The following is a 25,042-nucleotide window of genomic DNA, read 5'->3' as shown; positions in this document are numbered from 1 at the left end:
GTTTTGAAAAATAACCCTGGTGATGAACGCACAGCTATGTGATGATATTGTGAGTGATTGACAGTAAACCATGTATGGAATGTCTGTACATTAAGGGTTAGCAATAAAAGTATTTAAAAAAAAGAGAGAACAACAAAAAAGATACAATATAGAAAGATCTTGTGTACCTTTGGTCTACGTTCCCCCAGTGGGAACAGTTTGGCATAACCTTAGTATAATATCATAACCAGAATACTGACATTGATTAACCCTCAGCCTTATTCAGATCTCAACAGTTTTATATGTACATAAAACCTTGTTTTATGCAACCAATATGTTCCAAGACCCTTCGCATAAGTTGAAAATAGTGCACCCCATTACTTAGTATTTCTTATATAATCATACCTATCATACATTTTTTATAAGTAAGGCAAACACTCTAGTAACAGGTGAACAGAATTAATCATGGAACTAATTTTTAAAAAATTAATTCTCTTTCTCTCTCTCTCTCTCTCTCCTCAACAGCCTTACCCTGCCCCACAGTTTTTCTGTCCCCCCAACCCAGATGAAAAAAATTGGTGGCAGCCAATGGGTGTTTGGGGAGGCACCTAAGTGAACTGGCAGGTGGTTTTGCCTGGAGGCCCTGGTAGGTGAGCATTCTACCCCTCCCCCATGCGCCTGCCCCACCCTACCAGGCAATATAGTGAACCCCATTTGTTAATTCCTATTTCTTATCCAAACATACCTATCACTTATTTTTTTATAAAGAAGGTAAATAACCACTCCGGTAACAATAAGTGATCAAAATTAATCATAAGAATAATTTATTAAAATTTTATTTCTCTCTCTTTGGCTTTATTCTTTTTGATTGCTGATATGTATTCCTGAATTCGCATGTGTTGATTTCATGTAAAATAAGTTCATGTAAAAAACATTTAATTTGCGTGTGCATGTGTATTCAGCTCTATGCATTTTTATCACATGGAAACTCACTGGATCATTACTACAGTTTAATATACAGAACAGTTACCTCAATTGGAGGGTCCCTCAATACACCTTTTTATAACCACATGAATTTTCCTCCTGTTCCCCATCCCCCATGCCTAATATCTGGCAACCATTAATCTGTTGCCCTTTTCTAAAATTTTGTAATTTCAAGAATGCTATATAAATAAAATCATGCAGTATGTAACTTTTGATTGGCTTCTTTCACTCAGTATAATTCTCTGGATGTACTTATTGACATCAATTAACCCTTCAGCCTTATTCAAATCTTATTGGTTTATATGTGCAGTAGAGTGTTGTTCTACTATTCTCTGTATATTCATATAAGTTGCTGCAAGAAATACTACTCAGCAATATAAAGGATATACTTTAATCATTTAATCAAAATTTATCCAATATAAAGGATATCCTTTATATTGCTGAGGAGTATTTCATGGTATGGAGATACATTTTTTTCCATAGACATTCATTCATTGAAGAATATCTAGGTTGTTCCTAGGCTCTGATTATTACAAATGAAGCTACTATGAATATTTCTGTACAAGTTTTTGTGTAGACATAAAATTCTATTTTTCTGGGATAAATGCCCAAAAAGATGCCTTTTTTTTTTTTTTTTTTTTTTTTTTTGCATGGGCAGGCACTGGGAATTGAACACAGGCAGTCAGCATTGCAGGTGAAACTTCTGCAATTGAGCCACTGTTGTAATACCCAAAAATGCCTTTTTGAATTGAAAATATTAATAGATTTTCAAACCCCTTCTATGGCAATTGACTGCATATTTCTATTTCCTGGGATGAAGTAGGTAAATAGTATTTTCCTCAAGATTTGCACGCATTGATAGCAGACTATAAGCCTGAAAAAATGCATACGGGAGACGTGAAGTGGCCTAGTAGAAACAAAAAGCTGGAGAAACCATAAATTACCTGAATTTTTAATGCATTCTCCAACAAACACAGCTATATACACAGAGAATGGAACACTTAATTTCCCAAAGATTTGAGCACAATTTCTGACCAGTCATTAACTAGTCACTAAGCTATGCAGATGCTGGAGTGTATCTTAGAGTAATGAAAAAAATACCAAAACTGCCAATCAAGAATTTTATATCCCATATAATTACTCTTCAAAAATTAAAGTGAAATAAATGCATTCCCAGAAGAAAAAAAAGATGAAATAATGTACTTTAAAAGACCAGCTTTAAAGGACATTCCATAGAATTGTCAGGCTGAAAGGATATAACACCAAACAGTATATTGAAACCACAAAAAGAAAGTGAAGGACACTGGCAAAGGTAATTATGGTGGGTTGAATCATGTCATCCCCAAAGTCATGTTAAGTCCTAACCCCCAGTCCCATTGGTGTGAATTCGGATCTAACTGGGATGTTCTAAGACCTATTAAGATGAGGCCAAACTGAAGCAGGCTGGGTTTTAAGCCAATACAACTGAAGTCCTTACAAGCAAAGCAAATTGGACACTGTAGAAGCCACGGAAGGAGACAGAAAGAAACGTATGTGCTAGACAGTGATTGATCTCCAGCAAACTATCAGAGCGCTACAGACCTGGAGGAGGCACGGCCTGTAGATCCCTGACTTGGGGCCACCACCCTCCAAATGTGTGAGACAACAAATTCCTGGTCTTTAATCCAACCAGCCTGTGGCAGTTTTGCCAGTGCTGCTATAACAGTAATTATGTGGATAATAATAATAACAAAGTTCAGGAACATCACAGGAGACAATAGTAGCACCTAAAAATCAGTTGTATTTCTACATACTAGCATCAAACAGTCTGATAATGACATCTTAAAGCAATACCATTCACAATAATATCAAAACACAAACTACTTAAGGCTACATTTAATAAAAAGATATATAATGCTCGTATGCTAAAAATTACATATAGCTGAAAGAAATTAAAGACCAAAATAGACATGGACATTCCATATTCATGAATTGAAAATATCACTTTTTTTAAGATGACAATCTTACCCAAAGTAATGTATGGATTCATTAAATTCCTGATCAAAATTCCAGCAGGTGCTTTGTAAAAATTGACATGTCAAACTTTCCTTTCTTTGCATGTCTCATAATGTTTGTTGGAAGCTGGACATTTGCAATAATATATTTCAGTGACTTTTTACACTGGTTTCTCCTCTCCCTGAGGCTTCTTATAGTTTTTTTGTTTGTCTATTTGTTCAGTAACTAGCTGGATTATTTTAGTGAAGTCTATTTCACTCCCACATTAGGAAGCCTCTGATGTTGCTCATTGCTGAGAGAAGCCTTGGGCAAGGGACCTATTATCCAGGGATAACTGCTTTTAGCGGGGCTCTCTTTGACTGGCTCTTTTCCTAAGTACCCCCAGTTAAAGCCAGCTTCTTTTACAGGGATAGTTTTGGGGAACTCTGTTGGCATTTGTTGTGACCCTAGGTGGTGTTTCTAATTGTCTTTACTTGGTTCTCTCTTTGTAAAGGAGGTAGCCAATTGGTTTAGTATATTCCACTAAGGAATTTACCAGTCTCTTTCCAATTACCCTGCATCACACCCTCCATTGTTTTATGAGTGCCTTTAACTTTGAACTTCCCCATGCTGTGTTGAAAATGAGGATAGATCCTGTGGGAATAGATTTGGAGCTCTTTGTTTTAGGCCTTTAGGTTCTGGAGGGGGTGAGGATGGAGACAGGGACAATGTCATCCTCTGAGGGACCCCCATTTAAGGAGTTAGGTACCTGCTATAGTTGTGGGGCAGGGGTGGGGGAATAGCCTCTGTTCTCTACCTAGCTGCCCTGATATGGGATCTCTGCTTTATAAACAAATTAGTGAGGATGATCTGGGCCCTAGTATTCTCAGTGGGCTGCACTTCAGGTAAGGCTTCCACCCAACAAGCAGTACTGGGGGGAAAGGAACCCTGCCTATTGGCTGCACTTTCATGGAACTTAGGCTCTGCAAAAGGAAGCTGGGGGTAAGGTGACAAATGCTGGTGACCTTCTCCTCTTGGGAAGATACAATAGCCCTCAAATTGGATCTGGTTGGCAATGGATCCTTGTGTTTTGGGCTGTACTCATTTACAGTGGAGCTTCTGTCATGATGAGTTGGGATGGGAGTGGAAGGGAGGCAGGTTAGATGGGGAAGGAGAGGTAAGTGACGCTAAGACATATAACAAAGTTCCTCAGTCAGGCCAGTACCTGAAAAGAACCAGTGAAAAATGCACCAATCCTTTATTAGCATAACCAGAGGGGGAAGGGCCCTTCTTCAAATCCTTATAATGTAAGGATTCCAATCTCAAAACATTTCTCCTTTGGTGAAGGCCCACGCTCACCCCCTTCAAACATGTACTTCCACTACACATTGAGATTTTGGGCTGTACACACTGGTTAGTCCTTGGATTTTTGGCTGTACATACTGACTAGTACTTGAGTTCTTTCCTGCTGCTGAATCAAAAACCTTCATGGCGTGACCCTTGGTCAATGTTTGAACTTCTCTGAGAATTCCCAGGTCACTCCAGCATCCAGTTGAGAACTCCAGGGTTCTCTGGTATTGAGCTTATTATACTATTTGGTTGTACACACTGACTAGTCCTTGAATTCTTTCCTGTGTCATTCCCTCACGACGCCAGACCTTGGTTGAGGTTTCAATTTCTCTGAGAACTCCCAGTCTTGTTTCAAACACCTCAGCCTCAAACTGATCTTAGCAATTTTTAGTACGTTTCTTGGTTTTTTCATTTGTGTATGTCCTTAGGACTATTTCCTGAGATGTTAAATTGTTTTTTTTAATTTTCACCAGTTTTCCTGGGAGCAAGTCCATGTTGGTTCCAGGTGTAAGTTCTGTTTGACTGGTCTCCTCAGCTGCCTTGGAGGCCACCTGGGAGAGAGCACGATCCCAAGCTGGTTCTTTCCTCAGAAATGCCAGTCTGGCCTAAGGTTTCAATTGCACCTAGTTTTGTAAGGGGTTTCAGCAGTTGTTTGTTTCAGAGAAGTTGGAAGTGAAATGAAAGAGGGTTATGTTCACGCCATGAAATCCTGCCCTATCCTCCTATCTCTGATGAAGCTCTGACATGTGGAAGAGGAAAACATCCAATAATTTATTAATATAAGCAAACTTTTCCAAAAATATTTAGTTCACCATATGAAAGTCAGCATCATAGAGGGGAATAAAATCCAACTGAGTATCTTCACCAAAAGTCTAATTCTCTGAAAATCCTTTGTGGTGCACATATCCTGCATGAATAATTTCATGGCTTACTCTTTCATTTTCAACTTTGGCTATATTAAACAAAGCAATCATAAGATTTACAAAATGAGAAACCCAAGAAATACATAATGATTAAAATTTAAAATACATAATATAAACTTTCATAATAAAAAATGAATGTTTTGCTAATGTGATCTCAAAAGTATATTGATTAAATACATTTTTATAACTAAGAAATAAAGGAAAATCTAATATGTATCTAAAATGAAGACATTCATAGCAATTAACTCTTGACCATACATGATAATGCATTCTAGAAAATTCTTTCATACATTTAGCAACTACTTATCATTGTTAGCAAATATTTTAAATGGCCTTTTCCATAACTATTTGTAAAAATATTTATATTTGCCTTTTGAAACATTCTTCATTGTTTTCCTCTATTCAGATAACTTTAAGGCAAATTTTTTGTACTTTATTTTGTTTATCATTAGTATCTTAATCATCAATGCTGATAATGCTTTTTTTGACAGAAATGAGGATTTTGTCAGACGTTACATGAATACTGACTCTAAACAATGTGCATTAGTAAACATTTATGACTAAATAAATAAAACATTTTAAATGAAATTTTCTTTTTCTGGGAATTCCATAAGGACACCTTGAGTGCCCTGTATGTTTTCATATCCCAGGAACTAGTCTATAGTAGGCACTCAATAAATGCCAAAACACACATCAATTGACCATATCATCATTCATAAAATGGCTTTACTAAAATATTAACTTATTTTTGTAATTTAATTATTTTTATCACTTGTAAAACAAATACAATCTCAGTATAAGAAGGTTTGGAAATACAAAAAAAATACATAAAAAGTAAAGCAGGAATTACCCATGGTTACAAAATCCAAAGTTGGACAATGATTCATTTAGTATGACTATGTATATTTCCACTTACATATTTACTTTTGTGCATAAAAAGTGGCTTGGTGGATATATAATATTTTATTTTATGACTATATCACAAATAATGGAATGTTTTCTTCATTGTGAAACATTTTGGGAGATTTTTTCTGTTATAAATAATGCTGAGATGAACACTTTGTATATATCTTCTGTATTTGGATATTTCTTGATGAAAGGATCTTAGAGTGGCATTACTACATCATAGCATAGTACATCTTTAGAGTTTTTGAGAGATATTACCAAACTGCTTTCCAGAGTAGACTCTGGATCATGAATGGATTTAATAAAGAGTATTCAACCTTGGTTGTTTCAGGGAGAAACATCTAAACTAGAAGTTTGAAATTTAAAAATGTAAAATTCAGTCTTTTTAAAGGGGGAGATTCTAAAAATTAGACACAACCCAAAATGAAATGGGCTTTCTTTTGGGGAAACCTGACTTCCATCAGGGTTGCTTCTGCCTGCTTTGGACTTCTCTTCTCATCCCCCCAAGTGCCCGTACAACAGGGGAGGGCCCAGTGTGGTGAATAATAACAACTATTGCTGCCTCTGCTGCATAACACCATTTATGGAGCCATGACCTGTGCCCCAGGCACAGCACCAAGAGCTTTTACCTCCCACATCTTGGTCATATCTCACAAAACTCTATTCTGTAGCTACTTAAAAAAAATCCCATTAGAGAAGAAAAAGCACTTGGGAAAGCCACACAGGTGGGATCTGTGCCCATTTGTCTATTGGCTCCAACACTTGCTTTGGCTATTCTCTCCATCAAAATTGCGTGTCATGGGTCTCTAAAGCCTCGACTGTTGTGTAATCAACTCCCTCCATAGGACTTATCCCATCAGTAGCACCTAATAGTAGACACCCAATCACCCAATGAAGCTAACCTGTACCGCTATTTCTGTGTAATGTGCTGTCAGAAAATTCCTGAGGTATTATTGTCTTATGTGGACATGATGGCATACGCATCCAGATCCTTCTAATCTGCTTGAAATGTACATTCATTTGTTATTCATATAACGCATGTTTCCAACTGTAAATACACATGAGAAAGCTATGACTTTAGGTCTGTGTCTGTTAAGGAGACACAGAGACCTGGGAAGGGTAAAATATAGAAAAGTGGATTTCTGGTGAAGGTACAGAAATACCTCACACTTCTCACAAAGTGGGGGAGATAAAAATATCAGGGAAGGTAGATGGGGGAAATTCTGATATGAATAAGCTATTTCAGTCTTGAGAGAATTCATGTCTAAAGATTTCATCTATCAAGTTGTTTTGCCTGAGAATACTAATGGGGGAGGAGAAGAAAGAGAACATGAGGGAGCAGGAGAGGCTGAGGGATTTGAAAAAGTCACAACATACTACAGAAGTACCAAAACTGGGCTGGCTTTCACTGGTGATTTTAACTGAAACAGAGTGGAGTTATCCTACCCAAATTAATTCTTATAGACCTAATTGACTCTTGGGAACGATTACAAGTCTATCAGGAGGTGATGGGAAAATTTGCTATGAGAATTCTACAGCTGCTAGAAACTAGAAGAGAATCTTGCTCCCCTGAGATGAATGGGGAAAGTCGTGCATGTGGGGATGTTTCAAAGACCCTGCAGACAGAACGGAGAGACCCCAATGGGATCCTGTTCCTCAGGAGAGCAGCACTCTTAAGGGCAGCTCAGACTTGGCCAAAGGTGGAAAGGCAGCATGAGAGCAGTGGCAGGAGTCCCTGATTGCACGATGCTGAGAAAAGATGTTTTATACAGAAAATAAATCTTTAAAGTAACAGACAAGCAATTGTAAAAACATTTAGATGGACTCACAGATTGCTAAAGTTGGGAGAGTTTATGTTTAGGAGATGAGGTGAGGGAAATGTATCCTAGAATTGTTTGGTGACAGGTCCAAAGTAGCCCAGTAAGTAAGTTAAAAAAAATAAAATGAAATAGGAGAATCTCAGGTCTCTTGAAGTCTACTCTAGGTCTTTTATCATGGCTCACATTCTCTCATTTCTAGTTTGCTCTGGCTGATTGTTTTGCATTTGCTCTGCTAGAATTTAGACTTTTACTATTTTCACAGTACTTTGCAGCTCTGTTTATAGAAATGCTACATTTTTGAATTTATATTACTGTGTGATGTTACTTGGTGGTCCAGAGCCCAGGTCCCCTCCTAAATGGGACTGAAACCCCAAACATGTGGCAGCCTGCTTGACCAGGACAAAGGTCAAGAAAGAAAACAACCTCCCCAGAGGAAAAAGAATAGAATCACAGATGTAAAGAGATGGGAGCAGGATGGCACTGATTGTATCCTAGTCTTAAATATTAATACTAATAAAACATCAGGTCTTAAGATCATTTAATGATTATACTAGAGCCCTGATGTCCTCATACTATATGGGATGTCTTTGTTCTAAAATCATATACATATTGCCCCTGGTACACCTGCCCCTCGGCAGGGAGCTACTCCTCTGGACTGCTGCCCCTGGAGACTCTCTCCTGTTTGTAAGTCCCAATAAATCTATGTCTGCTTCAGTGCCTGGTATGATTTTCAGCTTAGTGGTGGCCCCAGTTTACACTCTTCATGAACTCAATCTGGGCCTGAATACTACAGAAGTACCAAGCCAGCCCAATTTTGATACTTCTGTAGTATTTTGGTGGGCCTAGCTCTGCACTTGCTGAAATACTAAGCCTACTTAGTAATAGCTACTAAAGTCCTACATACCAAAGTACACCAAAGTGTATGCATTACTTTTGGTTTAATACATGAAAACAGCAATGAGAATGACAATCTTACTATAGCAAAATAGGATGTGTCACTAAGCCACCACATGTATATAACCACATGTATTGATTGGTCTTAGTTTCAGGCAGAGGAAGAGCTATTGAAAGATATATAAATCTAGAAAGTTATAATAACTGTTATAACTTAAAACCACCAATGAAATTAATATCAAAGCTCTAGCCTATACATCTGCAGAACTGCAGGCCAGCCAGCATGGTGCTGATCTGGGGGAGAAAGCAAGCCTTTTAGCCCCTGTAATCTATTTTGTTTACCTAACCCATTGTGCAGTATTTGTCATAGCAGCTAGAGAACTAAGACACAGACAGCATAATTGAAGTCAGAGAAGGAAGGAAATGAGAACGTGAGGGTCTGAGGCAGTGGCAAGTCAGGATGTGTGACCTGGGCATGCCTTCTCAGAAGGGAACTGCACTTGTTTCAACTTTCTTTAGCTGTGAGCTTGAAGTTCTTAATGATTTTATCTTTGAAATTTATACTGTGTAAGCAAGTTCTTATGAGATAGTGAAGCATATTATAGGGACACAAGTCAAGAGCTCATGCATGGTCAAACCTAATGCTCCTTACCTGTTCTCTGCTCTCTCTCCCTCAACCCTAGTGCACCAGGTATCACCCAGTCTCCTTCTCCGCATGCCCAGTCAACAATCACTGCCATCCTCTAGCTCTGGCAGAAGCCTGGATCTAGGTAGGGAGAAGGTCAAGCATGTAGGAAGGAAAGACTGACATCCACAACCCTGGCTAGAGAACAGAATGTGAATATGGCAGGTGCTAGGTCTTGGGGAAGTCGAATTACCAGGAATAGCCTCCTGGTACTTGTGAGGGTCTGAAATTTCTTGGTGAGTACTGGTGTGCCTAGGGAGCGCAGCATTAAACAACAAGTAAAAAAATCCTATGAAAGGCCATCATAGAAACCACAGAAAGAAAATATTTTGTTTTCAACTTTAATGGCCCTTTTGTTTCCACTTTTAGAACAAGAGCCCTGCCTTCTCATTTTTGTATTGGGTGCCTCAATCTACAGCACTGTTGATAAGGTCAATGCATTTGAAGTTCTAACAGAATTAAAAATTGTTGTAGGTCATGTACAAGAGCAAATGAGGAGGAAGACAGAGGATGGTGGTCAGAGAGTAGCATGGGCAATCTTGAGTGATGGACGAGGTGAGGGCACCATTTATGGGAGGCTATAGGGATGGGTGGCTGAAATATTACAAATTCAAAGTGCATTGCCAGTCAAGAAGTCAAGGAACAGAGAAGCCAGGTGTGTGGTTTGGAGGTATGGGACCCAGAAAAACATGTTCTTAAACTTAATCCATCCCTGTGGGTGTGAACCTATTTTAAATAGGAAGCACATATCTAGAAAGCCCTTGTATCCGAACTTTATACAGAACACTGAGAACTCATTAACACTAAGAACTTTATAAAGAACACTGAGAACTCAACGGTCTAATCAAGATAGGACAAAAAAATAATAATAAGTACATGAAGAGATGCTCAATGAAAATTTAAGCCATGACAAGACATCACACTACATCCGTCAAAATGGTGAAATTAAAGAATATCAAAAATACAAAGTGCTAGTTAGCATATGGAGCAACCGGAACTCCCTTGTATTGCTGGTGGGAGTGCACTTTGGAAAACAGTTTGTAAGTTTCTCATAAAGTTAAACACACACTTGTATGACCGAGGAATTCTACTCTTAGGTGTTACACAAGAAAAATGAAGGCATATGGGTTCACACATGCCTATACAGTAGCTGTATCCATTCATAACAACCTCAAACTGGATACAATTGAAACATCAGATGGCAAAGGAATATACAAATTGTGATACATCCGTAAAATGGAATTTTATGTTAACATTAAGAAGGAACAAATTTCTGATATATGCAACAAAATAGGTAAAAACACAAATACAATATGCTACATGAAAGAAGTCAGAAAGGAACAGCTACATATTGTGTTATTTCATGTACATGACTTCTAGAAAAGATAAAACTATAGGGTCAGAAATTAGATCAGTGGCTTCTAGGGAAGTTGGGGAGGAGGAAAACCGTAAAGAGACAAGAAGGGACATTTGGGTTACTTCTAAATCAGCCTAACTTTAGTAGGGTTTTCAACCTTTCTCCAGTTGCTCTGCTGCTAGGTGTTTTCTTGTACCCATCACAATAATTTGTAGGGATGTATAATTAAAGAAGAGAACAGGGAAAATTGCTCCATATGAAGCTTGAGTGTGGGAAAAAAGAAAAGGACAAAGCAGAAAGGAGAGGTGGGTAAGAAAGAGGAGGGATGAGATTCAGTACAGCCAAAGGATGAGGAGAACAGAACTACTGAAGTGACAGGAGACTTAAGTAGAGTCATAGGAATGTAATTTTTGAGAAGAGAGATGGGGAAAGAATAAAAATTTACAAAGTGTTACCGCATACAGTTGAGAGAGTCATCCCTTTCAGCCACTGTGTCATCAAGAAAGCTGTTTTATTACAGTCTATATTCTCCTCTAAGGTTTCTGGAGTTAGGCATAAAACTTATTTTACGTCCACCATTTTGCTGAGATAAGACTTAACAAAGAAGCATGAAGGCCCCGTTTTACCTGGATTTCGCATTTATTTATTTACATGCCAACTTCCTACAGAAAGGAGGTGTCAGAGTTAGTGGGCTTTAATAACATTTGCCCTGTCTCTCCACTGCTCCCTGTACCTAGCACAATTTCAGTTACAACCTGATGGGTGACCATTTAATTTAAATGGAAATGCATCTACTTGTATGTTTTGTATAGCAGTGGCCTTGGTTGAAAGGAGAAAAAGCATATGGACGACGCGACTCTTAATAAAATAAGCATGAGTTATCACTGGAACAAACTGTGAGCAAGTGTTTGCACATAACCTTGCAAAGCCTAAACAGCTTGAATTGCATTCTCTGACTATTCCTGCACACATGAGCATACAAAATTAAGTCTTTGATACTGTCCAACAGTTAAAGCAAAGTTTGCTGGGATTCCAAAGGTGATTTGACATTGCAACTAATATTTTGATATTTGGATATGTCAAATGGTACCAAGAACCCATTTGCTTTCTATTTATAATTATAATCAAGGATTTGATAACATTACTATCTGCATAAATACCATTGAGTGAGGAGAAGCATGCCTTTCATATTTTATAAAATGAGTCCATGGAAGAATTAAAAGAAAAAAAATCATATCACCACAGGAATATGGATCATTCCAGAGAATGTTATGTCATGCATTCTAACCAACAAACATTTGGACTTTTTTAATGTGCAAGAGCATTGTGGCATGCAACAAAGAATCCTTCCAAATGCCTATTTCTTTTTGGAGCTGCATCTGAGTGGAAACAAGCACAGGTGTCTTTATTAGGCTCTGGTCTAAGTAGCTTCCCTGGCGGGTGAGTTTGAGCAGGCTGATGCCTAATCTGAGGATCTCAAGGCTCATTACCATGCTCACTAGTGGAGGGTGACCTCAGGAGGAAGCCCCCGGTATTGCGAGCTGTGTAGATCCTAGGCCTGGTGTTTGTTCCCGTGGTAAAAGTGAAGCTTTCCAGACCCTTACTCTCAGAATGTGCCATCATTCATACTCAGACCTTAAAACACATCTCCACTAAACATCCCTCTTCAACATGTAGTTTCCACGTCAAAACAATTATGAGGTGTTCGCATATATGGTGTTTTCATTTGGCATCCAGAGAATTAGCTTATTCCATTAGCTTATTTCAGCTGTACCAATAGAACAGAGGTTTCAAGTTGCGAATTCCATTGGTTTATTCTGAAAAAAAAAAAAAAGAAGCTATTAATTTTTTATCATGCAGTTTTACTTGTCAAAAGTGTTTGTCAATTTTTACCTATTCCTGGCTATTTCAGGTTTGTATTCTGCCATAATTTTGGTTATATGAAGGAAAGGAAACCCAATGCCATTGTCCTGGCCTGTAAGAAAATTTTGAATGGCTGCTACATAAGTTGGTGGAAATCAAGAAGCAGACTTACCTTTCTTTACTATGAGAACGTTGATTTCCATGAGGGTGATCCTAATGATGGAAATTCTCTTTTTCAAAGTGAAATTTGAGTCCATATCTGTTTCCTTGCACTTTTGCAATAGCTCATAAATCTTCCCTTAAGCGCCATCATATCGATTTCCTAACCAAAAGTAAATGTTCCATAATTAAACATTTACTATTTTTATGAAATTTCAGACTGAGTGAAATAATAATATTTTCCACTAAAGTGCACACAGGCACTCAGGACTAGATTAGAATCAAGCAACAGAGTTCAGTCTTATCTCTGTTGTGTCAGTAACACATACAGTCAGAGAAAACTAAGGACACAAAAACATAGGACTTTCTTCCAATCTATGACTATATCCTCATTTCCCCTATAACCATTTGGGAAATTAAAAAGGGAAAACTCATTTTAAAACCTTTTTAAGAGAATCCATTACAAACTCAGTGACTTTGCATATTTTCACTGATTTTATGTCCACCTACACAGAAAACTACTTTTTGTGACTCACTTGAGGGAAAAAGTGCCTTGACCTTCTCTTTGAGTCACTTGCTTAATAGAAACTGGCCCAGGAACATTGTAAATGTGGTTAAGCCACAAGTTAATTAAGTTTGACATTGTGCTTGGGAGTTGGCAGAGGATGGAGGCTGGGGGAGAGGCTGGAGGAGTAAAAAGAGAATTCTAAAATTAGTGATTTTTTTCAAATATATAACCTTTATTAGGATTCTGATTTGAATAAACACAATGTTCAAAAATGTATTAGACCCTTGGTAAGATCTAATACCTTTTTGATACTTGATAATATTAAAAATTGCTATTTTTTTAGGGGTGGCAATAGTACTATGATTTCATTTTTGGTTTTTATTTTTGCTATTATTATTAGAGGAGTTGTAGGTTCACAGAAATTAAGTTAACACCAGCAAGATTTCTTTTCATTAAATAATATATAAAAGTTATAATTTTACATTGGGGAATTAATTTAGATGGCATCAAGGGAAGTTTGTTTAAAATCTTAATATTTCTTAGTTTTTTTTGCACATATCCTCTTAACTTTTTGCATCAAAACAAATACACACACACGGAGTTTGACTGCTATATGCCTGAAAATATATGTAAAATTCGAAAATAGCATATATTGTTATAGATGCAAAAATCCTCAACAAAATACTTGCAAACTGCATCCAACAGAACGTTCAAAGAATCATGCACCATGATCAAGTGAGTTTTATCCCACTTATGTGAGAGTGGTTTAACACAAGAACACCTATTAATATAATATACCACATTAACAAATTGAATGGAGAAAAACACATGATCATCTCAACTGATGCAGAAAATGTATTTGACAAAATTCAGCATCCTTTCTTTTTTTTTAAAAATTTATCTATTAATTAAAAAAATTTAACAAATGAACTAAAACATCAACGTATATAATCAGTAATTCACAATATCATCACTTAGTTGCATATTCATCATTTCTTAGAACATTTGCATCAATTCAAAAAAAGAAATAAAAAGACAACAGAAAAAGAAATAAAACGAAAACAGAAAAAAAAGATTATACATACCATACCCCTTACCTCTCGCTTTCATTAGCATTTCATACTAAATTTATTTTAACATTTATTCCCCTTATTATTTATTTTTATTCCTTATGTTCTATTCGTCTGTTGACAAGGTAGATAAACGGAGCATCAGACACAAGGTTTTCACAATCACACAGTCACATTGTGAAAGCTATATCATTATTCAATCATCCTCAAGAAACATGGCTACTGGAACACAGCCCTACATTTTCAGGCAATTCCCTCCAGCCTCTCCATTACATCTTGAAAAACAAGGTGATAGCTACTTCATGCGTAAGAATAACCTCCAGGATAACCTCTCGACTCTGTTTGGAATCTCTCAGCCACTAACACTTTGTCTCATTTCACTCTTCCCCCTTTTGGTCAAGAAGTTTTTCTCAATCCCTTGATGCTGAGTCTCAGCTCATTCTAGGGTTTTTCTCAATCCCTTGACAGCATCCTTTCTTGATAAAAACATTTTGAAAAATAGGGATGAAGGAAAATTTCTCAAGACGATAAAGATCATATATGAAAACCACACTGCTAACATTGCACTTAACGGTGAAAGACTGAAGACTTCCCCCTAAGATCTGGAACAAGACAAGGATGCCCACTGTCATCACTGTTATTCAACATTCTGCTAGAAGTTCCAGTTAGAGCAGTTAGGCAAGAAAAAGAAATAAAAGGCATCTGAATTGGGAAATAAGAAGTAAGACTTTCACTATTAACAGATGGCATGATTGTATGTACAGAAAGTCCCAAAAAACTACAACAAAGCTACTAGAGCTAATAAACAAGTTTAGCAAAGTAGAAGGTACAAGATCAACATGCAAAAAATCAGTATGACTTCTATACATTAAAAAATGAGGAATCAAAGGACTTGGTCAAGAAAGTAAAAAGTAACCTACTCAATGGGAGAAAATATTTGGAAACCACATATCCAGAATATATAAAGAATATACAAAGCATATATACAACTCAATATTATAAAGACAAACAACCTAATTTTAACTGGGGAAAATACTTGACTAGACATTTCTCCAAAGAGGATATAGAAATGGTTAAAAAGCACATGAAAAGATGTCTAACAATTGCTACTGGGGAAATGCAAATCAAAACCATGAGATATCATTTCACACCTGCTAGAATGGCCACTATTAAAAAAAAAACAGAAAATTCAAGTGTTGGAGAGGATATGGAGAAACAGGAACACTCATTCATAGTTTATGGGAATGTAAACTGGTGTAGCTGTTATGGAAGACAGTCTGGTGGTCCTGTAGGAAGCTAAGTGCAGAATTGCCATTATGGCCTGACAATCCTGCTACTAGGTATATACTCAAGAGAAGTAAAAGCAGAGACTCGAGCATATATTTGCACACTAATGCTCGTAGTTGCATTATTCACAGTAGCTAAAAGATGGAAGCAACCCAAGTGTCCATCAACTGATGAATGGATAAACAAAATATTATATATACATATGATGGAATATTATTCAGCTGTAAAAAGTAATGAAGTGCTGATGCATGCATCAACATGGATGAACACTGAGGACATTAAGTTGAGTGAAATAAGCCAGACACAAAAAGACAAATATTATATGATTTCACCATTACAAACTAATTATAATAAGTAAGCTCAGAGTTAGAATCTAGAATATAAGTTACCAGGCCATAGATTAGAGTCAGAGAATGGAGAATTGATGCTTCACTTGTACAGACTTTCTATTTAGGTGTATGGTAAAGGTTTGAAAATGGATATGGTGATAGTAGCACACTGTTGTGAGCGTAAACAACAGCACTGAACTATATAGGTAAATGTGGTTAAAAAAAGAAACTTTAAGATGTATATATTACTATAATAAAAATTAAGAGCTAGAACTGTACAACACAATGAACTCGATTATAGATAATGGACTATAGTTAATAGCACAGGTATAAGAATGTTCTTCCATGGGTTATAACAAATATATGACAAGGTAGTAATAATAGAATGGTATATGGAAATGATACACCGAATGTAAATAATTAGCAATAGATAGAACTATTTTAATACTCTTCTATCAAGTGTAACAAAGGTAACTGCTGTTAAAAAATACAACTTTAAAAAAACTATCATCAATAGTAACAAATGCTCCACACCAAGCAAAGTGTTGGTGGTAGTGTGGTGCACTTAATCCTGTGTTTTATGTATGATTGGTTGGTAAACTCTCAAAAAAAACTGGATTAGGTTTATGCTTACACTTAGGGTATCTCCATGACCATACCCAATCTACCATGCCTGGCATATAGCAGATTGTTAGTTAGTGTATGTAGAATAAATATATAAATGATACAATAATAAAAAATGATACTTAAATAAAATCTGAAAAAAATTACACATGCCATGTGTATGTCTTACAGACAGTCTGACTGTTATATGCAGGAAACTAGCTTCAAATTGGAAAACTGCATGTATTTTTGGTATAGTAAAACAAAGAATGTTATTTGCTTTAGTGAGTATAATATAGCAAAGCAAATAAAAGAATGTTACTTTTAACAAACAAATCAGAAAATGCTATAAAATGCATAAGAGAAGCTTTTGGGATTTTAGATGAGATTAGAGGGTTCCTTTCAAGCACACAAGCTGGAAATGTGTTAAAAACGTGATTTTGTAGTAGTAAAGATAAATGTCCTTTTAGAAACTTAGATTCCTCACTGTAGGAGATGTGGAATATGCCTCAGTACATTTACATGTATCTATAAAAAGGTAATGCACCCCTTGTCCTGGTGGCAGATTGGGAAATGCCTACTCCATGGCAGGGCAGGGGAGGGTACCACCTCCTGCAGGATCTTCTCTCATGTTTTAGCAAAGGGCATGTGGGATTCTCAGAGCCACAGTGGGAATTGTTTTGATGTCATTTGTTCCTTACAAGTCACTGCTCTTGGTCCATCCACTGTAGGAATCTCTTATCATTGCAGCATCTTTCCTGGCTTCAATGCAAAGTGCTTGTCTCAATAATATGCAATGATTTTCAACTTACATAGCAATAAAGGATTTGGTGGCAAATGGCACGTTTGTCTATGAAATGTATTGATGGGTTGTTAAAGTGTTAATATACCAGATGGATGGATGGTGTAGAGAGAAAGCAACGCTGAGTAACAAAGAAACCCAATGAGGCTGTAGGCCTGGTAATCACTACCAAACTCACCTCACTACGGTGCAGAGCTACAATTCCTATCTGCATTCCCCGAATCCCCAAAGCTCTCAAATCTGAAGTTCTGTTTTTCCACAATCTATTTGGGTGGCAAACATTGACCTGCGTTGATGTAAGGTTGATAATGGACTCTATTTCTTCTACTTAGTGTGAATATCCAGATATTTCAGTAAGAAATGTGAATGTGTTTGATATTGGGGGTGGAGGCTGAGCAGATAATGTACCTCCTTAAAATTTGAAAACTGAATTCTGAAACACACCTGGCTTTGAGAGTTTCAGATGAGAAGTTATGGACCTGCATTAGAAAAAAAATCCCTTCATTCACTGATTTGAGCTGAATGATTTCTTGTACTGCTTTTTTGTCCCAAACCAGGTCTTATCTCCTGTGATCCATGGTTGGCTGATGAGTTCCTTGACCCAAGAGTGATACTTACTTCTCGATTGTTCAATTTCTTGGTCACTGTTCTATTTGTCACTGATGCTGGTTGCTGAACAAGACCTGTTCTTCACTTTGTATGCTCTAAGTCTCCTTCATTTTCCTTTAGAATGGTGTCTCCTTTCCCTCTAATTCTTATGTGAACAACAGCAAAAAAAGATTAAAGGGATATACATGAGGCTTGACCTTTGGGTAAATATTATCCCTTTTGTTCAAAATGTTTTTAATACCGTTCTTCCCTAAGTTATCTTAGCAGAAAGTAACTTAGATCCAATAATTTTGGATTCTGTATCCTACCTTCTGGATGTCCACTTTTAAGTGAGTGGTATTTTCACTTTTGCAGACATACCCCAAAGCCTTGTAAGGTAGGTGTTTCTAAGCCCCTTTGTAGATCTGACAAATAAGACCCATGGATACTGAGAAACTTGTCTAGGCCTCTGCTGCTCAAAGTGTGCACTGGAGGCCAGCAGCATCACCTGGAACACTGTTATAAATGCAGAATCTCAGGCCCTACCCCAAACCTACAGAATCAAAATCTGCATTTTAACAATATCTCTCCAGGATTCATGTATGCACAGTAGAGTGTGAGAAGGATCATACAGCTCTTAAGTGAGAAATCCAGTCCTCTTCAACATAGATATTATTGAACAAATCAAAGGTGTAGGGTATTATGAAAACCAGTTAAATTGAAATTTTGACAAACATCATAAGAGAAAATAAGATTTACAAAAATATTCAGAGTTAAGAATTATTCTAAAGTATGATTTACATAGAAAATTACTAATTGTATCAATGAACCCTATTATAGCTTAAACCATCAACTAATGGGGCATTCTGGATAAATGACTGGATACGAATAGGATGGATGAAAAGGATGCAACTTTACTTGCACTCAGGGTGCAGCTGGTGGCCCCTTGTTTTAGGTTCCTGGCTAATAAGGCCAAAACTCAGACTCCATTCTATTTGCCATGGGCATGGTGAGAAAGCTAAGAACGAAGCACTTAAGCCCAGAAAAATACTTCTTTGACCAGACTAAATGGAGGTAGAAACTGATTCTCAAGACTTGGGTTTTCAATCATGAGATAAGATTTTCCAATCCTTAATGCCTAGGAGCAGCACAGGAGGGAAGGTGCCGCTTGCAGTTGTCCCAGCTCTGGAAGGTTCTAGTAGTCTCTGGGCATTGTTGAAATAGCTGATCGCTATTTGACATTTCTTTCCCCCTTGCATTCTGTAGGCACCTCAGACTCTTACTCCCAGCTAGGCAATCTTCAAGCCATGGACCCAGGAACTCTGGTTTAATGTTGAACCACTGTCCCTCACCCTCTTTATGTCCCCTCTCCAACTGGTAGGTATTGTCACCCCACTGTACTTTGGTGCCCCCTCCCACCCCTGCTATCACACAGGAGAGAAGTGGGATGCAGAAAAGGTTCTGTACAAAGGCTCATCAATGCTAAGTGGTAGGGCTGGAGTCCGAACGCAGGTTGACTTGACACCAATATGTTTGAAACTCATCTCTTCAGCTACGACTCATTGACCAGACCAATCACCAATCATGAAATTCATTCTGTTATGAAAGAGTTTTATAGTAAAAAATTATTTTAATGAAGGATTTTATGATGTGTATTTGCAGCTATGTTAAAGCTTGAAGGAGTCTTGAAAGTCTCACAGGAGTAGAAAGCTGTTAGGGCTAAATTTAGACAATAGATTCCATGTGGTCTACCTGTTATCAGGTTTTATTATTATTATTATTATTATTTTCAGTTTGAATACATTTAAGTGTGGCAGGTTTTTCCAGTTTTCACCAGTCTTACCTCTTTTCGTTTTTAGTTTTATTCTTTCCCTGAGTCACAATTCATAAGTAGATGGTATTCAAAGCAATACTATTTCTATGTTCAGGATCCATCATCCACAGCCTAAACAATGAACAAGATACTCGAAAAATAGGAGGATTATTTAATGCATTACCACTAACTACCTCCTCCCTCATCATCGGAAGCCTAGCACTTACAGGAATACCATTCCTTACAGGCTTCTACTCTAAAGATACTATCATGGAAACAGCAAACACCTCCAACACAAACGCCTGAGCACTCCTAATCACCCTAATTGCCACAACCCTAACAGCCGTATACAGCACTCGGATCATCTTCTTCTCCCTGCTAAACCAACCCCGATTTCAAACAACCATCTCCATTAACGAAAACAATCCATGTTTGCTTAACCCAATTAAACGCCTAGCAGTAGGAAGTATTTTTGCAGGATTTCTAATTACAAACAACATCCCACCTATATCAATACAACAAATAACCATGCCCTCATACATTAAACTTACAGCGCTAGCAGTGTCAATCACTGGATTCATCCTAGCAATAGAACTAAACAACACAACCCACAACCTACAGTACAATTACCCATCTCAACATCACTCCTTCTCTACCATGCTAGGATATTTTCCCAACATCATCCACCGCCTATACCCACACTCAATCCTCAAAACAAGCCAAAATCTAGCAACCTCCACACTCGACCTAATCTGGCTGGAAAAAATTGCCCCAAAAAGCCTCTCCAAAATAAACATCTCAGCATCATTAACAATATCCAACCAAAAAGGACTAATTAAACTATACTTCCTATCATTTATGCTATCCATATTGTTTATGAGACATGTTCACCCTTAGAACTCCATACACAATGAAGTTCCTAAAAGCAAAACAAAACTAGCATAAAGGACTAAAGAATTGCCCATATAACACTATAAGCAATTATTTTTTAAATTTTTTTTGGTGGGGGGCATTTATATTTTTTCATTTACTGTTTTTCAATCTTCATCCATTTTAAATGTAATCATCTAGCCGACATGTAGCTTAAGAGTAACTTGGTAAGTTGACATCTTTTAGTACTGACATTCAGCTTATATAGTTTTTAGTGGTGATCAACTATTTCCAGCTATACAACAGTTAATATCATTCCGTTTTTTTTTTTTTACTCTCAAGATGAGGCAGTGCGCTTTGTCTCAGTTCAATTATGTGAGTTTTGCTCTATATCATTCAAAATATACCTGGTTATGCTGAGTAACAAACAAGTTCTAAAGACTCAATGGCTTAAAACAACTAAGTAAACCTTCCTTGCTCAAGTTACCCATCCACCACAGTTTGACAAAGGTGTTCTCCTTTTAGGAGACCCAGGCTGATTGAGCCTCACCACTGTATGGGAACAAAAGACATGAGTCTTACACTGGCAGTGAAATGCACAATTCATCCCTCTGTTCACAGCTCACTGGTTGGCCAGCACTTAGCACGTGGTCTCACCTACCCACAAGGAAGCCAAGAGTTTCATTCCTACCACCTCTCTGGGAGGCAGAGGCCTTTGCCTCTTTTCCACCTCTTTCTTTTATCATTTTACATGGCTTCCTTAAATTCACTGACCTTTCTTTTTGCCTCGACCTCAAAATAATTCCTAGAACATTTTGGCACTGGTAAACAAAATTCAGAGATGAAAGAAATTTAACCAGAGAACACTGATAGCCTACATTTTCTGTTAGATTAAGGGTATTAAGGATCTGCCATGACATAATAAAATCCACTATTACAATACATTTTCTCGCCCTCATTTTGCAGAAACAGTTGTCTTATTTTATTATTTGCATTTAAATAAAGTCAATGTGTTATAATTCTTTGGGGATGGTGATTACTTTGCAATAATACATCTGAGAGTTTCTAATACCAACCTTTGTAAGCAGAAATTAAAAAGATCTACCCATTTACCAAAAAAGAAAAGCACCATTTAAAAATCGGAACATTATGTTCCACTTTATTTTATATAACTGGATTAATTATATTTATTTCACAACACGTTTCTCTGGACTCAGTACTCATATAGCATTGGAACTTCAGATTCTCCTCTAGGATTTTCTTTTCTATTTTTCTTTTCTTTGAATAATGACTCCTCCTAACATGAATCGAAACGTAGCAGATGCAATAAGAAGTTATACTGCAAAGGAGAAAAAAGACTTATCTTTATATCTTTGACTGCAACTCCCAATTTCCTATTTCTTTCCTTTCCCCCAACCGTATCATTTTATTAATGAAAAAAATATATTATGAACCAAAAAAGTGTAATTCATACTCCACCCTATTATTAGCAACTCTGGAACAAAGCACACCTATAATTTATTACGGTTACTCAGTTATTTTAAAAGGCTAGAAGCCGTATTCTCCTCCCGTGCCATCCAAAGCCAGCCTGCTTTTAGTCAGATGCTGGACGGATAACAGGCACTATAGAACATTTTAAACTCTTGATGTCAACATGATAAGCCTGCAAAATTATACAGACACGAATAATGTTGTTTCATCTGAGCAATTGACAGAAACCGGTGGTGCAGAAATTCAGCAGAGCCCTCTGGTAATACCCATGGAGCCAGAGAAGGAACCAGCAAGTGTTCTCCACTTCCCCGAGAGCTGTGGTTTCCGAGCTTGCCAGGCCGCAGGAGCTCACCAGAGTCCGTGAAGTCATTATATAAAGCTCACCAAAGGAACTCAGGGGGAGCTCTGGGCTTTAAGGACATACACAGCTGTGATGTCACACGCACAAAGACAATTAAAAAAATGTGGCTAGTGTGATGTCAACTACACCTTGGTCCTTTTGTCTTTTTTTCCCTTCCTCCTATAATTTTGTATCCTTGTGCGAATCGCCTCATTAGGGAAAGAGACTGAAAATTGGGGTCAGGGTATTTAAACCTGACCTGTGCAGAGGCCAGCCCAGGCCGGGGGCCCACCGAGGTTTCACTTCAGAGCCCCGGACCACCCCTGAGGTGACACCAATTCAAGCCTCATTTTATAAAGGCCTTATTAATTATTGTCCTTATAAGAAGGAGAAGCAGACTTATAAAGAAATGTGTCATTCTTGGAGTAGGAGTGGGCAGACAAAAAAAGGAAGAGAGAGGGAGAGGGAGAGGGAGAGAGAAAGAAACAGAAGATCAAAAGGGAGCTTTTTTTTCCCTCTTGCTTTTCATGCCTCCAAACCTCAAAGGAGGTCGAGGAACAATCAGGCTTAGGGGTCTCGTGTGCTTTCTGGCAATTAGACTCAGCTGATGGGCTGAAAGGGATTGAATGGCAGGGTTCAAGGCCCTTCTCCCGGGCTGCAGACAACAGGCTTTTCCAAAGCAGCCGAGCAGCAGACACCATCGAAATCATTTCAAATGGAGACTTACAGCGAGGATTCATTAATTCACTGGCCTAAACAATTACGGGAACATATAATGTCTCTATAAACACTTTGATAAAGACTGTCATCTTAGACCTTCATTTTCCCTATTTTATTAGGGATTTTTAATGTCACGTTGGATAGGCATCTTTTATTTCTCCAATCACTAAATTATAAACCCTTTTACTGGAAATCATCCATTCCCCCAAATAACTGAATATTTAATTTTTTTACATTAGGAGGCAAAATCCAAAAGAAAAAAATATATATGCATCTTCCACCCTCAAATCTATAAAGCTTAAGTTGTCATCTGGCTTAAGCACAGCAAACTAGCTCTCCGGTTTGATAATTCTTTCACAGCCTCTTTGTAGTTCACAATTTCTCCTTATTTATTTAATTTTTAATGGATCAATTGAGAAAATAAAATGTACAGCCAATTTAGTTAATGCTGGCACATCAGAGGGGAGGAAATGCAAGGGCGCCGGGGTAATGATTTCTACATTTGGGGCGGTCACCATTAAAAATAATAATAATAATAAAGAGAGGCCTAAGAGCCGTTTGGTTTTGAAAGACAGCTGGACATTTAGAAACCGAAAGAAAATCAAAACGCTGGACTCCAGAGCCTGCTGCAGGAATGAAGAATGCTGCATTTCAAGTGCTCTGCTACCTAAGTGGACGGGGATCAAAATGATCCCCATCGGTTTGGTCGGGACCCAAATGAGCTAATAATTTGCAAGAGAGCTCTATTACCCAGGCTTTAAAAAGCTGGGGCCTGTTTTTTAAAAAAAAAAAAACGTGCAGAGCGGTTCCGCGAACCCAGTTCCGCTTTTCAGTTCCCGTTTTCTTTTTCTCCATGGGTTTTTCACCTGTAATACCTGTGAGGCTTTGATTTTAGGTTGAGCTGACCTCTCGCACAGCACCCGCGAGCAGAAGGAGCTGCTCCTCTTTGCTCCCCCGCACGGAGAGAATGTTTGTGTGTGTGTGTGATCGCATTGGTCTGCGCAGCAGGGCGAGGGTTAACTACTTACACACTGTCGACTCCTTTCAAGCGGGGTCTAAGAACTGCTGCTTCTAGGCAACGACATCAAGCACTTGAGGGCTCTGGTGATTATTGATGACAAAATAATACAAAGAAATATGGCCGCTCGCACAGCCTGCTTCGCCTGCGTACCGTGGGGCACTTGTTGCACAATAGGCCGTTACTTTGTTTGACATATTTGGAAACTCAGGTAACTGGCTCTTTTGTATTTTCCAGAAGGCGCCCGGGCTGACCCGGAAACAGGACCCAACGTCCTCGGCTTGTCCAGGCCACCTGGGCAACAGTGGTCTCCGTGCGTCCTGACGCAGGAAACATAGGAGCGCGCTTTTTGTCTTCTCAACTGCTGGGGGACACTTAGCGCCGGAGAATGGAGGACAGGCAGAGATAGTTGCACAAATCGGCACGGATTTAGACTTCTAAGAGAACCTCTTGCTGGCACACAGTGTTCTCAGAGTCTAGAAACTCTCCTGCACAGCACCCAGAGGGAGAGGTACTGGAGAAATCTCCGCAGACTCGGATTTGCCATGTACACTTGGAACCGTCCCTCGGATTAATTCCTTCATCCATCCACTCATTCAAAAGCCATGCTTGAAAAACTGTTGTTCTCTATACCCTGTACTAGTTTCAGGGAATATGGAACTGAATGCAAAGCCCAGTTTTATAATTAAGGAAAAAAAGCTAAACTAAA

General features: G+C 38.0%; 1 long non-coding RNA gene across 1 annotated transcript; it reads right to left on the bottom strand.

Annotated features, from left to right (window-relative positions):
* Positions 1-10,802: 10,802 nt before the first annotated feature.
* LOC143652457 (uncharacterized) lies at positions 10,803-24,839 on the bottom strand. Its single transcript, XR_013160680.1, has 3 exons — positions 24,191-24,839; positions 12,908-13,057; positions 10,803-12,689 (listed from the first exon to the last, which is right to left on the bottom strand). It is a non-coding gene; the product is annotated as an uncharacterized LOC143652457 (long non-coding RNA).
* Between the last annotated feature and the right edge of the window lie 203 nt (positions 24,840-25,042).

The sequence above is a fragment of the Tamandua tetradactyla genome, chromosome 12 (genome assembly GCF_023851605.1).
Source record: "Tamandua tetradactyla isolate mTamTet1 chromosome 12, mTamTet1.pri, whole genome shotgun sequence".
Taxonomy (NCBI): Eukaryota; Metazoa; Chordata; class Mammalia; order Pilosa; family Myrmecophagidae; genus Tamandua; species Tamandua tetradactyla.
This window is presented reverse-complemented; position numbering and strand designations above follow the sequence as displayed.